We start from the raw sequence: 13,742 nt of genomic DNA on the forward strand, positions 1-13,742 counted from the left end.
TAAGCTAAGGGTTTTCCTCCAAAAATGTGACCCACTCCATGTATAGAGGTCACCAGTCCTCTTTACATCATCCTTTGGGAACTGAGTCTTAAGGAACCATCACAAGAGTTGTTGATATTTTCATTGCTGCTATTTCTGTGAGCAATAAAATCTTTTGTCTCTGACTCAGGAGTGACATGTCTTCTGCCCATATCTATAAAGGTACGGCAGGCTAACTTGTTAGCTTGCAAATCGGGTAAAATCACATCTCTCTCAGAGTGCCTGACAGTCTCTGATGGAATAGCACAGGACTGTCTTCTTCCAGAAAAGCACAGTCATTTTGAGGATCAATTATTAGTATTTCTTATAAGCTGTGGCTTCTATACATGCAACCAAGGGGATTCAATATAGATACAATCTTAGAGACCATCCCCCATTCTACAAATAAGAACAATTGAGGCTCAGGCTTATTTACCTAAAACATTTATTTAGTGGCAGAATTTGAGCAGGTGCTCAAATTTTCTTACTTCCTGTTTGATACTCTTCCCAGCGTATTTCATTAACTATAACAAAACTAAAACTCTAAAGTCTACTTTAGTCTCAGATATCTGATAAATTTTTAATGAATACAGTGTAAAAATGGTGAACGAATATTGCCCATCCCATAACGTGAGAAAGCAATGGGCTCACTTACATCTTAGGTTGGCATGGGCCTTGCGCTGGATCTAGCAGTGATTTTCAGATCTTGGATGAAAACACTTTTGACAAGGCACATTTTCCTCTTGGCTAGCTACAGCAACATTTGCAAATGCTCTGAAGTATTTGTTGGCCCTTAAATATGTCATGTGCATGGACAACAGGAATTAGCACTTTCTGTATTCATCCAAAATATAGGATTAGTTTCAGCCATCTTTTATACTCTTGGGGAAATCTTCCTTGAAGTGACAATAATTTAACCTCATTTTTCATTTTCTTTTGAGCCTCTACACTCTTATCTCTGAAAGCCAATAGCTTATGTTATGTTTTCTTCTCTTGGTTACGGCACTCTTCAGAGTAGGCTATCTCATGTATGTATGTGCGACAACCTCCAAATCTCAGAGTCTTAAAACAAATTTTATTTCTTGCTCATTTTACATTTCCACCACAAGGTCTTCGGGAGGTTTTGTCCTGCTTTATCCTTACTCTGAGACCCATGCTGACTGAGCATCCACCACCCTGAACATCGTAAACGCTCCTGGCATCAGCTCTTGAAACATTTGTCTTGAAGTAATATTGCCACAGCTCGTATTTTACCTGCCAAAGCCTGTTCCATGGTCACACCCAACTTAAAGGGAAAGGGCAGCCCAATACTGCCATGTGCCAGGGAGAAGCAGAACCATATGGCAAGCAGCCTTAGTGACAACCACACTTTAATTGACTTTGACCCCCAGTGTTTGTTTAAAGTTTGGACTGAATGCCCCGTCTCCTTCCTTAGCTTCAACTCCTATTTGGGCTATTCTCATGATTTATGTTAATGACCTTTTCCTTGCTGGAAAATGTTTCCATGTAATTGCAATAAGGAATTATTGCATGATGCTGTTATGTAAGAGAAGTCTGGGTAAAGATTTTTTAAAACAGTGAAGTCAGAGGTGAAAGGAAAATTAGAAAGAGGACTGTAGAAAAGCAAAGGGAAAGGGTGATAGTAAAGAAGACATAGAGAAAAAAGGAATTAGAAAGAGGAAAGGGAATGAAAAGAAGGAAAAGGAAAGAAAGAGAAAAGGCTTTGAGAAGAGGAAATGTTGAAAGGAAAGAAAGCCAGTGGGAAATGAATACTGAGAGCAAAACTTGCACATTTCAACATGCTTAGAACTCCCTGGGAAAAAAAGGTATGAAAACCTATAAGACATTATTTAAATCTTATGATGTTGTGCCCCAGGGCTGAAACCAAGTCCTGGGCTCATCATCTCCAGTTCCCTGCTGACTTAAAGAGAAAAAAAATATTTTTTAAAGTGGCAATAGAACAAAAGTTCTGAATCTCAAAGCAACTAATGAAAACACACACATAAACTCTTCAGATTTCTCCTCTTCCCTAGGGCTCATTTTTTCTTAGAAGGAAAAAAATGTGAGAACCCAGCTGAGATCTGAATTTTCTCCCCAACTCTACAGAAAAAGAGGTAGAACATTGCTGGCCCCAAACTTCAAATACCAGGAGACCAAAATGACACTTCAATAAGAGGAAGAATTCTTGAATATATTTTTTTGGTTGCAGGGTTTTCTTCTCTGTTCATAAGCTCTTTATCCTTCTGATGGGTAGCTTTTTACGTGTGTGTGTGTGTGTGTGTGTGTGAGAGAGAGAGAGACAGAGAGAAAGAGAGGAGAGACAGAGACAGACAGACAGAGAAAGAGAGAAACTGAGGGAAATAGTGGGGTCTGGAGCCTGCTCAGAGAAACCAAAACCAACTAAGCCATAGTGGGAGTATTTACACCATGGAATCAGCACTGTCACAAACACAAATCAGGATGGTTCATTTGTTTTCCAGAGAGTTGGTTGCTGTATTATCAGCACACCCCTGGAAGAGACAGACTATAAGATAAAAAGAAAGAAGTTTTAAAAAAGAGCATATCTGAAGAAAGAGAAAAGAGGGAGAGGAAATCTAAGGAGGAAAAAGAAAAATGAGTAGATTTAGATTTGGAAGAAGAATTTAAAAGTTGAGATTTCCTAAATTCTACCCCATTTAAGCCTTTCTTTTTGTAAGTAGAGTTTTTGTTTGTTTGGTCTGAAAGTTTCAGATTCTTCATATTTTTTTAACCTGTAAATCAAAAAAATAAAAAAATAAAAACATACCTTCATGAGAAGCAGACCCAGCCTTCTGCTACTCCAGTGAGTCTCCAAGGGTGATAATTAGGCAAATCCTCTCTGCTCTGGATACATGTTCCTGGCCTGAGTTTTGGAAGCATTACTTTTTTCCACCTGAAAGACAAGCAGATTGCCCACTCAGTCTGCTTTCAGAAACAGTGGAGCACAAATTCAGTGATGTTCATAAAGCCCCATGGAAGTTTCTATTCTTTAAGGATTTGATCTCTGTATTTAAAATGCAAAATCTCTGACTCATTAACACTTTAAACATTTACATCTAAGTTTGAATAATCAGCTGATTTTTCTTTTTAGATGGGGAAGAAAGATGATGGAAACATCCAAGCGCGAAATGTGCTCCTTTTATTTTCTTTCCCTTCTTATCCCATTCAGATACCCCTGCTTATAAATATCAAGGGATAACAAAAGAGGAAATACATACAAACCTATAGGAAGGGGTTCGTTTTAGTATTCAAATTAAAAGAGTGAAAAAGAAATTGTAGGTTCCTGCTTTGTTTTGTTCTGTTTTGTTTTTTCTTCAAACAGGCTGGGGAAATTTATCAAGGCAGAGATTAGGGGTGGAGAGTAGACAGCCCTCTCAAGGATGTGTATGTTTAACCAACTCTCTCCTGATGGGGGCTCATTGAAATTCTAGTCCACAGGTAGAAACCCCCCATATAAGAAAGAGCAGAGTGAAGAAGCCTGAAAATTCCTACAGCTGGAGCTAGGAGACTTACCGGGTTCCCAAACGCCCAGGTTCTCCACAGGCATACACTCCAGGACCTAGTTGCTAAATTGGCCTGTGTTTCCAGACTAAGAGGGGAGCACAAAGGAGGCCCAGAACGCTGTGGCTGGCCATTTGGATAGAACAAACGGATCAGCACCCGTGACCATGGACTCAAATGAGAGGATATCAGATCTTCAAACCAGAGAAAGCTCCTCTCTGGTTCTAAGATTCCTCCCTTACAAAATGAACTTACCCCAAATCTCAGTTTAGCCCTCCTGTTTAAATTTGGGTATTACTCCCAAAATGTCTGGGGTAAGAGCCACAGCTTTTGGGTTGCAGTAACTTAGAATCACTTAGAACCTTAAAGGGCCAATTTCTTTGCTTCTAGGCTGGGTAGGTAAGAATCAGACCAAAACAAAAACAAACAAACAAAAAAGGATAGATTTTATATCTTGCTCTCTTCACCTATATCAATGTTTAATGACTTGCATATACTTTTTTACAGTTTCTTTCCTGTTTTATTTTTACTGCAGAAGCATAGTGCTCATGCTTTCTTTGTAATTGTTTGGAGAGGTGCAGGGAATTCGCTATATACATGGTTTTGTTTTGTCTTGTTTTTTTGGTGAGTGTATTTGGAGGAGGTGGTAACTCACCAGCAAAGCCTAGTATAATAGCGGACTATAATAATACTAAGCAATCGAACCTGAACCTTTGCTCCTGGCATGCTATTTGGATTGCTTTGATAGTCTCTTGTAATTTGGAGCTGCCGCCCTCTACATCTCCACCCCCCACCCCCGCCCCCCTCCCCCCCACACACACACCCTTCCAGTCTCACCTTTTATCACCTCCTTCCATTTGGAGGCATGCTCAGACATGTTTTCTTCTCTCAGTCGTTTGCAAAGGCCTCCTTTGGCCCCCATTCCATAATCAAAGCCCTTGTTCCCAACTATTCTATGTTTCCTCTGAACCTCTCTGGAGTACAATTCTCTCCTTAGAACTAATTGGCTATCTGTATATCCTGCCTTGAACTACAATTTAATTCTGTCTCTATGTAGCTCTGTTCTCCTTACTTCCCAATTTATATTATGAGGACCTTAGGAACATACAGCACATCTTCATCTTTGGTTCCTAGCACAGCTCTGTGTATATAGGTGGTTTGTAAGGAGCATTTGATGAAAGAATGAAGGAAAGAATCAATTCATCTCTCAGATGATTGAGTCTTGAGTGGCAGAGGGTTACTATTTCAATGATATGATTATTGTCTTTCCCAGTCTTTTGTGGAGAGAGTATACAATCTCCGTGTGGTTGGGGAAGTATTTCTCCCACGTGATTACTTACTTTGAGTGGATTTTACATCAGTTCTTTAGGTTTTCTGCTCAGATTAGAGCAAATTCAATTGGCACCTTGATTTACACATCTATTATGCTCTTCTTTAGTGCTGGATATTCTGTATACAAAGAAGAGTGTGAAAAATCTATGCCCTCAACAAAGTCATGTTGTCATGTGGAGGATAGGAAATAAATGATTGCAGTAGGACAAACAGGCATGTAAACAAGCTGTTGGGAGCAGAAACAGGGCACTCTTTAGGGTATGATTTAGAAAGGGAGAGACTCAGAGATGAAGGGATAATTATTTATTTTACATTCTTTCCTTACATGTAAATGACCTAAATATATAATAAATATATTACTTAATGAAGGAGCTAAAATTCTGTAGTCTTGACTGGTGGTTATATAACTTTCATTTTCAAATATGTAGCCCAATGTGTGAAAGTGAAAGTAGGAGTACCCTGATTAGGAGGAAGGGACTTATTCCCCCTCCCTTCCTCTTTTTAGCCTTGACCCTGGAAAAGGATCTAGAAACACACTTTAAAAACCATTCATAGGGACGCCTGGGTGGCCCGGTCGTTTGGGCATCTGAATTCGGCTCAGGTCATGATCTCATGGTCTGTGAGTTCCAGCCCCACATCCGGCTCTGTGCTGACAGCTCAGAGCCCGGAGCCCGCTTTAGATTCTGTCTCTCCCTCTCTTGCTCTGTTCCTCCCCTGTTCATGCTTTCTGTCTCTCTCTCAAGATAAATAAAACATTGAAAACAATTTTTTTAAACAAATAAATAATAAAAACCATTCATCAAACAAAGACTTAAGAATAGACATTTAAAATTCTATTAAATCATAAAGACTGAATAGTTGAAATTAGAGCATGTCCATGTAATAATGAAATATATCACTTGAAAAATAAAATCCTCCTCTCAGTTATTATGAATTTAGAAAATTAATAAAATATATGGAGAAAATCTCTTTGATCATTAGGAAATAGAGGGATGAATCTCATAATCCCAAGAGATGATATAAAGTAAATAGTGAGTATATAATTACTTTGTATAAGGTATTTGCAGATAATAATAGTAAAATGGATCATCAAGGAACAGCTCCATAATAACAGTCCTCCAAACATTGAATCTGATGCCAAGAATAACAATCATTTTCCGAAACATGGGTATGACAGAGTCATAGTCCACGACTCAATGAACCATGTGGCCAACTTAGACACATTTTCTATGTTTCTGATTGCTTGGAAATTGAGAAATTAATATTACCATGGGTAAAAACATGGTCACAGTTTTTGACCCAAAACGGATATTTTCCTTTTCTGCATGACATGAATTTTAAATGAAGTTGCCTTTTCCTGTTGAACAGAGTCAATCAGAATACGTGCATGTGTAAGTCACACATTAGTTTCAGTTCTTGTCCTCCCAAATCCCCTCTGGGTCCTTTTCCAAGTCCCAGTTGTATTGGGTGTGTGCACAGTTCATGAGGTTCTAAAGAAATGAGAGTTGGCTGTGTCTTTTCTTGAAACTGAAATTAGTTATATTCATCAGAAGGTAGTGTGTGTTTGAGATTTTGCCCCATTATCCTGTGATTAATAACTCATGGAAAAAGGCATCAAGATCTCAGTCTGAAACTGAAAATTACTAGAAAAACTGCCTGTTTTATATTCTCCTGTCGTGTGGGGTTAAAAACAATAACAACCTATATGGACTCTTGAAAAAAGAAACGGAATAACTGAGAAGAGCGTTGTTCTCTGTAGTACAAAGAGCCCAAAGGCTTGGGAAGTGAAAGGACTTAGACTTTTTTTTCTGTTTTGTTTGTTTTTGTGTTTTTCCCTTTGGGCCATCTGCAAGTGAACCGGTCTAAATTGGTTTAATCAATCAATAGGAATTTGCAATTCTATACTAAGTGCAATGAGAGATAGGAAAAGACTGTAAAATTCGAAGAGGTATTCTGTGAAATTGAGGCATACAAGAGGCAGGCTCCAACTGATCCTTTGATCCAGCTCTTAGACATTTCCTGAAGGGCTGAATACCAGACATGTCCCCCTTTCCAATACTCCTCCAACATTAACTACCAGAGAGGAAAGATTATATTCCTAGTTAGTAATTATATTATGGATCTTGAAAATTATAGGGCTAAGCAATAAAGGTCCATGAGTCATCTATAATATGAAAAAAAAAAAGCTTTTTTTTCAGTAACTGAGGAAAAGCTGCTCAAATGTCATGTTTCTTTGCCTTGTGTAAAATAACATCAACTCACTGGTATAGGAGAGGAAAAATGTTTTCTCTACCCTTCTAGGTTCTTTTGGCTATTCAATTAATTAAATTGACATGAGACATATTAACAGGAGAAAAACAAATTTAATCACATATATACAGGAGCCCCATAAGAAAATGTGAGTCCCAAAGACAAGTGGGTTCAGTTGAGGCTGAGCTAAGGAGTGGAATAGTGGCCTAGGGCTTTAAAGGGGAGGAAAGCAATTCAATACAGACCAATTCACAGGGCAATAAAAAGAACAAATGTTTGATAATTAGATGTTTGCCCTGCCATATCGATGGGTCACTCAGAGATAAAATTTATCTCTGATAATAGCTCTTATTCTGGGAAAGACCCCCAGTTTAGATTCTTTAGGTAGTTAAGGGAGGGGCAGAAGTCCCCTTGAGCCTGCAGAGACTCAATTGTTTTCAGTTCAAAATAGTCCACGTGCCAAAGTGGCGCGTTTTTTGCGGAGACCTGTTCCAAATCCCTTCAGTGAGATACGGCCTTGAACTGGATAATAACATTTCAGTTTAAAAAGGTCATCTTATCCCAGCAAGTATGTGAACTCCACCAGAGGCAGGACAATGCCTTCCACTTTGGATTTCCCACTGTCCTAGGCACAGTGTTTTTGTTTTTGTTTTTGTTTTTGTTTTTGTTTTCAGAGAAAGTCAATGTCAAATGCCTGTGAGTTTTACAGAGAAAAACTGAAAGTGTGAAATAGGGTCTGGAAATTAGAATAAAACACCCAACTAAGCCCACATGTATTGTGTGCTTTCATTATCAACGATTGCTTTAGACTCTGTGGGCCACTTTTATCTGAAAAAGAGGTGGTGAAAGCAGTGTTTTTATATTCCCTCCAATACATGTTTACTTGAAAAATTCTTTTAAAAATTAGACTTAACAGGGCACCTGGGTGGCTCAGTCATTTAAGCATATGACTTCAGCTCAGGTCATGATCTCCTGTTGGTGGGTTCAAGCCCCCCCCCACATTGGGCTCTCTTTTGTCAGCGCAGAGCCTGCTTCAGATTCTCTGTCTCCCTCCATCTCTGTCCCTCCCCTGCTCATGTGCTCTGTCTCTCCTCTCTCAAAAACAAACAAACATTTAAAAAATTAGCCTGAAATAAAAATCCATGTTTTGAAAGTTTAAGAATTTTAGTAATCAGACCATTTTTATCTGGACTTTCAGACCAAAACCCTTTGAAGAGCTACCTCGGTACATTGTGTATTGTAGACATTGATTTTGTTAATTTCCTCCTTTGGAACAGACCTGGTTGCTTTATTGTTGTTGTCTTTTTATTTTATTATTCTATTATTGGCTAAATCATCAGAGAAATTCTGTGAGTGCATGAGAGAACTAAAGATGTATTCAGTTTAATCAAAGTCTAAATAGCTTGGAAGTCTAGGAAAATACATACATACATACACACACACACTTAAGATTTTATGTAGAATTATTCATACATGCAGGATGCCTTGTGAGGTATCTTTGAGTAGTGAAAAGAGGAACCAACCTTTGGAAGTTCTATTGTCTCATTCCAGTGCTTATATTCACTGGTCTTGTGACCTTGGACAACATCTCTCTCTGGGATCCTCACCTATATATTAGGAGAGATAGGAGACCAGTGGGCTACATAGCTAATCATACCCACACCATTTTTTAGTGTAAGTGTATATATACCTATATGAATGATACAGGTTTCTGAAATCAGACTTATGGAGAACAGATTTTGACTGAATATACTATTGTTACCTGACTTTAATGCAGAATCCTAGCTTTGCTACTTATTTTCATATTGCTTCCTTCAAAACTAGAAAAATAACCTTTTTTTTCCCTTTGACTCTTGGCATGACTGCTGGCGACAACCCATCGCTGAAGTGCTTGAGTAAATAGAGAATAGGAGATTTCTTAAACAAGTGAATTATTTAAATCTGCATATGCAATGAGACTTGTTAGGCAAAATTTCTGCTCAGTAAGACCCCCAGGCTCTTAAGAAGATATTTGATATGTAATTTCCTAAACTGCTTACTGTAGTTTTTGCATCTTATTGTTTATTTTGCACGAAATTGTATTGTCAGTAGGAAGGTTCCCAGAGAGAGTTTTGATTGAAATATGCTTGGATGAGCATTAGGCTTTATTTTTGTGTGTGTGTGCACGTAATAATATTAAATCTTCAAGTTATTGCAAGTTGGATATTTGCCAAGATTTGAATCAAAATGGTTCCTTTTCTTTGTGTTTTCATTATGTTTAGTTCCTATAAATAATGCACATTTTCTCCTTAGTTAAGCAAAAAAGATGTAAGAGGAAATGAAATGTATTTAATTAGTAAGCACAAACATTTCTAACACATACCTGCTCTGTATCTGAGGTAAGCAAGGGTCCCCTAATTTCCTTTGTCCTTACAGCTTCAGCCTCATTTGTCTCTGACTTTACCTTTCAAGTCTATGGCTTCTGGCCTCAAAGTCAACTCACTTTGGGTGGTATAAGCAAAGGAGAGCCCGTGTATATAGACCGCACGTATTCGAGTCAATAGGTTAGCAGGTACCAAGCATGGGCAAGGCGTCCAGAACTGTCTTTGTCACCATAATGAAGCCAAAAGACATATGACTCTTCTCTTCCTGTATAGTGAGTAGAAAAGGTTTTCACACGTGAGACCAGTTTTCAAATACAACTGGCCAATAACAGTTATAAAACCAATCATACATAAGGTGAGAGATCAACTAGACAACTGGCAATACACACGCATAAACACACACACACACACACACACACACACACACAAGCACACAGAATATGCTTCTAAAACATAAGAACTCATTTACGCAAAATGAAATATTTCAAATATCCTGAATTTTTCTTCTCAACTTTTTTTTCTCCTCTCTTCTTCTTTGATTTATAACCTTTCTCTCTATATCTCTGTCTCTGTTTCTTTGTGCTTTTCTCTCGGTCTCTTGTTTTTCTTCACTTAGGGTATTTTTCAAAAGCCACAGTTTCTTAAGATTGAAACTAGTCTGGTGACTTTTTCTACCCAGTTTCTTGATAAGAACTAAATGTTAGATGATTTCTTGTGTATCCTACAAAAAGCTAATATGTTTAAAAAATAAAAAAATAAAAATAAAAAGCCCCTGGTGAGATTAATGTTCCAGCAGGCCTTGAACTTGCCTTAAAACTTGGAGCCTACTGTTCCAAGTTTGCATGGAAAGTACCAGGAAGAGGAGAGAGTAAAGGAGTTTAATTTCAAGTCAAGCTCAATTTTAGTATTTTCAGCTTCTCTGTTCTGTGGTAGTTTCTCTATATGTCTCCCTTTTATTCTATAATCCATAGCTCATAGCAAAAAGTATAGGCACTTAACTAGTCTGTGATTTGTCAGGTTTCTTAGTCATGACCCAACCCACCCCTACAATAGAATATACATTCTTTGGGAAAGGGAAGAACTGTGACCCATTTGGGTAATGACTAGGCCACATTTAGGAGCCTACTAAAAACTCGTATTATCTGAGTGATTGAGTTGTTAGTTCACTAATGTCCTAATTATGAAGGTTTTTATGATACAAGTAATATAGGAACAAATATACTAAGCCAGAGATGCTTCATGCTGTGCTCTAGAGTCCTACTAAATAGACAACTAATTTCTGAAGGAAAAGGAAGATCCCTTTTCCCTCCCCCTCTCTGTTCTTTTTCCATATTTGTAACATGATGGCTTCTTTGCTCCTCCACCAGGAAGAGATGAAAAGTGAAAACTGTCTTCATTTTATCATGGACCTCCAAGCCCCTCACGGTTGCATCTCCTTTCTGGGAGTAGGTCGGTTTTCTAGATGACTTTCAGTAAGAAAAAGATACTTAAACAGAAAACTGTTTCTACTCTGGAGGAACTGGAGACTTTTAACAATCATTTGAAGCAAAGTATATGACTCAGTTTGTTGTTGGGATGAAATTACTAATGCACAGAATGAACTGTGACTTAAATTGAATATTGTGCTGATTAGGTTTATGTTTGGGCCGTTCTGGATAAGGCTGTTCTCCATTACCCTGGTAATTGAACGCTGGCTCCAGTAATAAAGATGCAAGTTTGGGGGCGCCTGGTGGCTCAGTCTGTTGAGCGTCTGACTTTGGCTCAGGTCATGATTTCACAGTTTGTGAGTTCGAGCCCCTCATTGGGCTCTGTGCTGACAGCTCAGAGCCTAGAGCCTGCTTTGGATTCTGTGTCTCTCTCTTTCTGCTCCTCCATTGCTGACACTTTCTCTCTCTATATATATATTAAAAATAAATAAAACATTTAAAAAATTTAAGATGCAAGTCTGTTGTTATCCAACAAGAAGCTAGGAGGAAATTAAGTGCTTGGCAAAAATGATGTACCTTAGAAACTCCAGGTCTTACATCTTGGGCGTCAGCCTGATTTCTCAGGCTTGGGAATCCATGGTAATTTCTTATGTGTTTTACTTCCAGTGTGAGTTTTAAGACTGCTCGAGTGAGCTGTTCCAATGTTCTCATCTCCCGATCCCTCATTACTTTGAGCCAAAGATTTATTGTTCGGTACTTTGGAGGGTGTTGCTTGTATGCAATTATGCTGGCTTAATTGTAGTTCATTCTTCCCCATATATTGTTGTGTGACCTCGTGCTCACTTTATTGTGGGCTCTTGCTGTCAGGCCTAATCCCTGGAAAGATGTAAGTACATCAGAATTCATTACAAAAAGAAAAGAAAACACAAGTTGGGGTGGAAGAAAGCTCGCAAACGGGGAGGCAGCTTAACCTGCTGCTACTGCCTTTACAGACAGAAAAATAAAAACCCTGGGTAAAATGGTCCCCAGTGCAGCCCTAATCCAGGTCTGTGACCCAGTAGTCACCAGTGTAAAGTTCGATCATGGAAAAGACAGAAGTTAAGCTAGAACTAAGCTAGAAAAAATGGTAATGCTTGTGTCTTCCTGCAGTCTCTCATCCTTTTCTGCTCTTTTGTTCCTGAACTTCCTTTCACACCATCCGCATTTGCCCTTTGTCTCATTACACCCCACCAGCTGCCACTGCCATCTCCTGGCTCTGCAAGCTTTTATTCAAGCCCTTTCTCCATGACATCAAAATCTGATTTCAGGAAAGCATCAGAAACTCGTTCACTCTTCGGTGATTACCTGAATCCACAATATAGGGTAGACCCCCAGTGGAACTGCCAGAGGGGTCAGCGTTTCTTAAACCTGAACATGAATTAGAATCACCTAGAGGGCTTGTGGAAACGCATATTGTTGGGCTCCAATCCCAGGGTCCCTCATTCAGCATTCATGAGACAGGGATTGAGAATTTGCATTTCTACCAAATTCTGAAGCAATACTGATGCCATTGCTCTGGGGGCCACACTTTGAGAACTGCTGAACTAGTGATCTATCTGCTATCTTCAGATATTAGCCTAACCCACACACAAACTCCAGTGGGAGCACAGTGACCTCACAGAAGAGCTTCTGTCAAGCCTGGTTTTCCCTGGCTCCCTTGCTTACAGTAAAGTTGTGAGCTTGGCAGGTGGGAGGATGCTCTCTGATAACGTAACTCACAACCTTGAACTGACTTCTAAATTTTTTCTAATGTTTATTTATTCTTGAGAGAGAGAGACAGAGACAGAAAGAGAGAGAGTGTGAGCAAGGGAAGGGGAGAGAGAGAGAGAGAGACAAAGAGAGAGAGAGAGACAGAGACAGAATCTGAAGCAGGCTCCAGGCTCTGAGCTGTCAGCACAGAGCCCGACGGGGGGCTCAAACTCATGAACTGTGAGATGGTGACCTGAACTGAAGCTGGACGCTTAACTGACTGAGCCACCCAGGCACACTGAACTGACTTCTAGAAGTTTCCTGCTCTTCCTGGAAATATGTGTGTCTCCAAAAGAAGTGACAGCACTGGGTCCTGATATAGGAAAAGAATGAATGGCTTGGGGTACAATTTAGTGACAGAAGAAGATACGAGATATTTCTAGGCAGAGAAGACCTGACAAACGCCCTTCCCATCCTGACCTTGAGCTGCCATATAGCAACACCTGGACTTTTGAGGCTCTTATAACCCTCTGCCCTATCACAGAGGAGAATAGACACACACCTCCATGCTCCAGGAAAGGACTAGGGTATCTTGGGAAATTGTGCTGTTTAAAGTGTTACGTGATTGTCTCCCAGATAGATAATACTTTTTAAAAAAAATACAACTAATGTTTTGAATTTTTTACCATTGCATCACACTGCATTCCATAGTGTGTTTTCCTACTGGCAATCTCTTATTATTTTGAAGCTTAGATTTACTCCTTCTAATCTATGTGGATGTGTTCTTTCTGCATTTGCATGACTAAGTGGCTTCCCTGACTCCTCAAGCTTTTGTGTGTATCTGTACTTACCTTCTCCCTTCAGGGTTAATGTTTGCGCTGTTTCTTCCATCATTTCAGGTATAGTCAACTTATTTTGGTCCACTGGAGTTGTCCATTTTGTTGTTAGAGTGTCAGTGTTCCTGGACATGTAATCAAGATAAAGGGAAACTGATGACATAGAGCATTGTGATCTGATTTCAGAGGAGACTGAGGCCTTGATATCTTCATCCTTCAAACTTATGTTTCTTACCTAGTATCTGGAATTGCAGTGTGCCATTCATAGC

Source organism: Panthera leo, chromosome D3, assembly GCF_018350215.1.
Source record: "Panthera leo isolate Ple1 chromosome D3, P.leo_Ple1_pat1.1, whole genome shotgun sequence".
NCBI lineage: Eukaryota > Metazoa > Chordata > Mammalia > Carnivora > Felidae > Panthera > Panthera leo.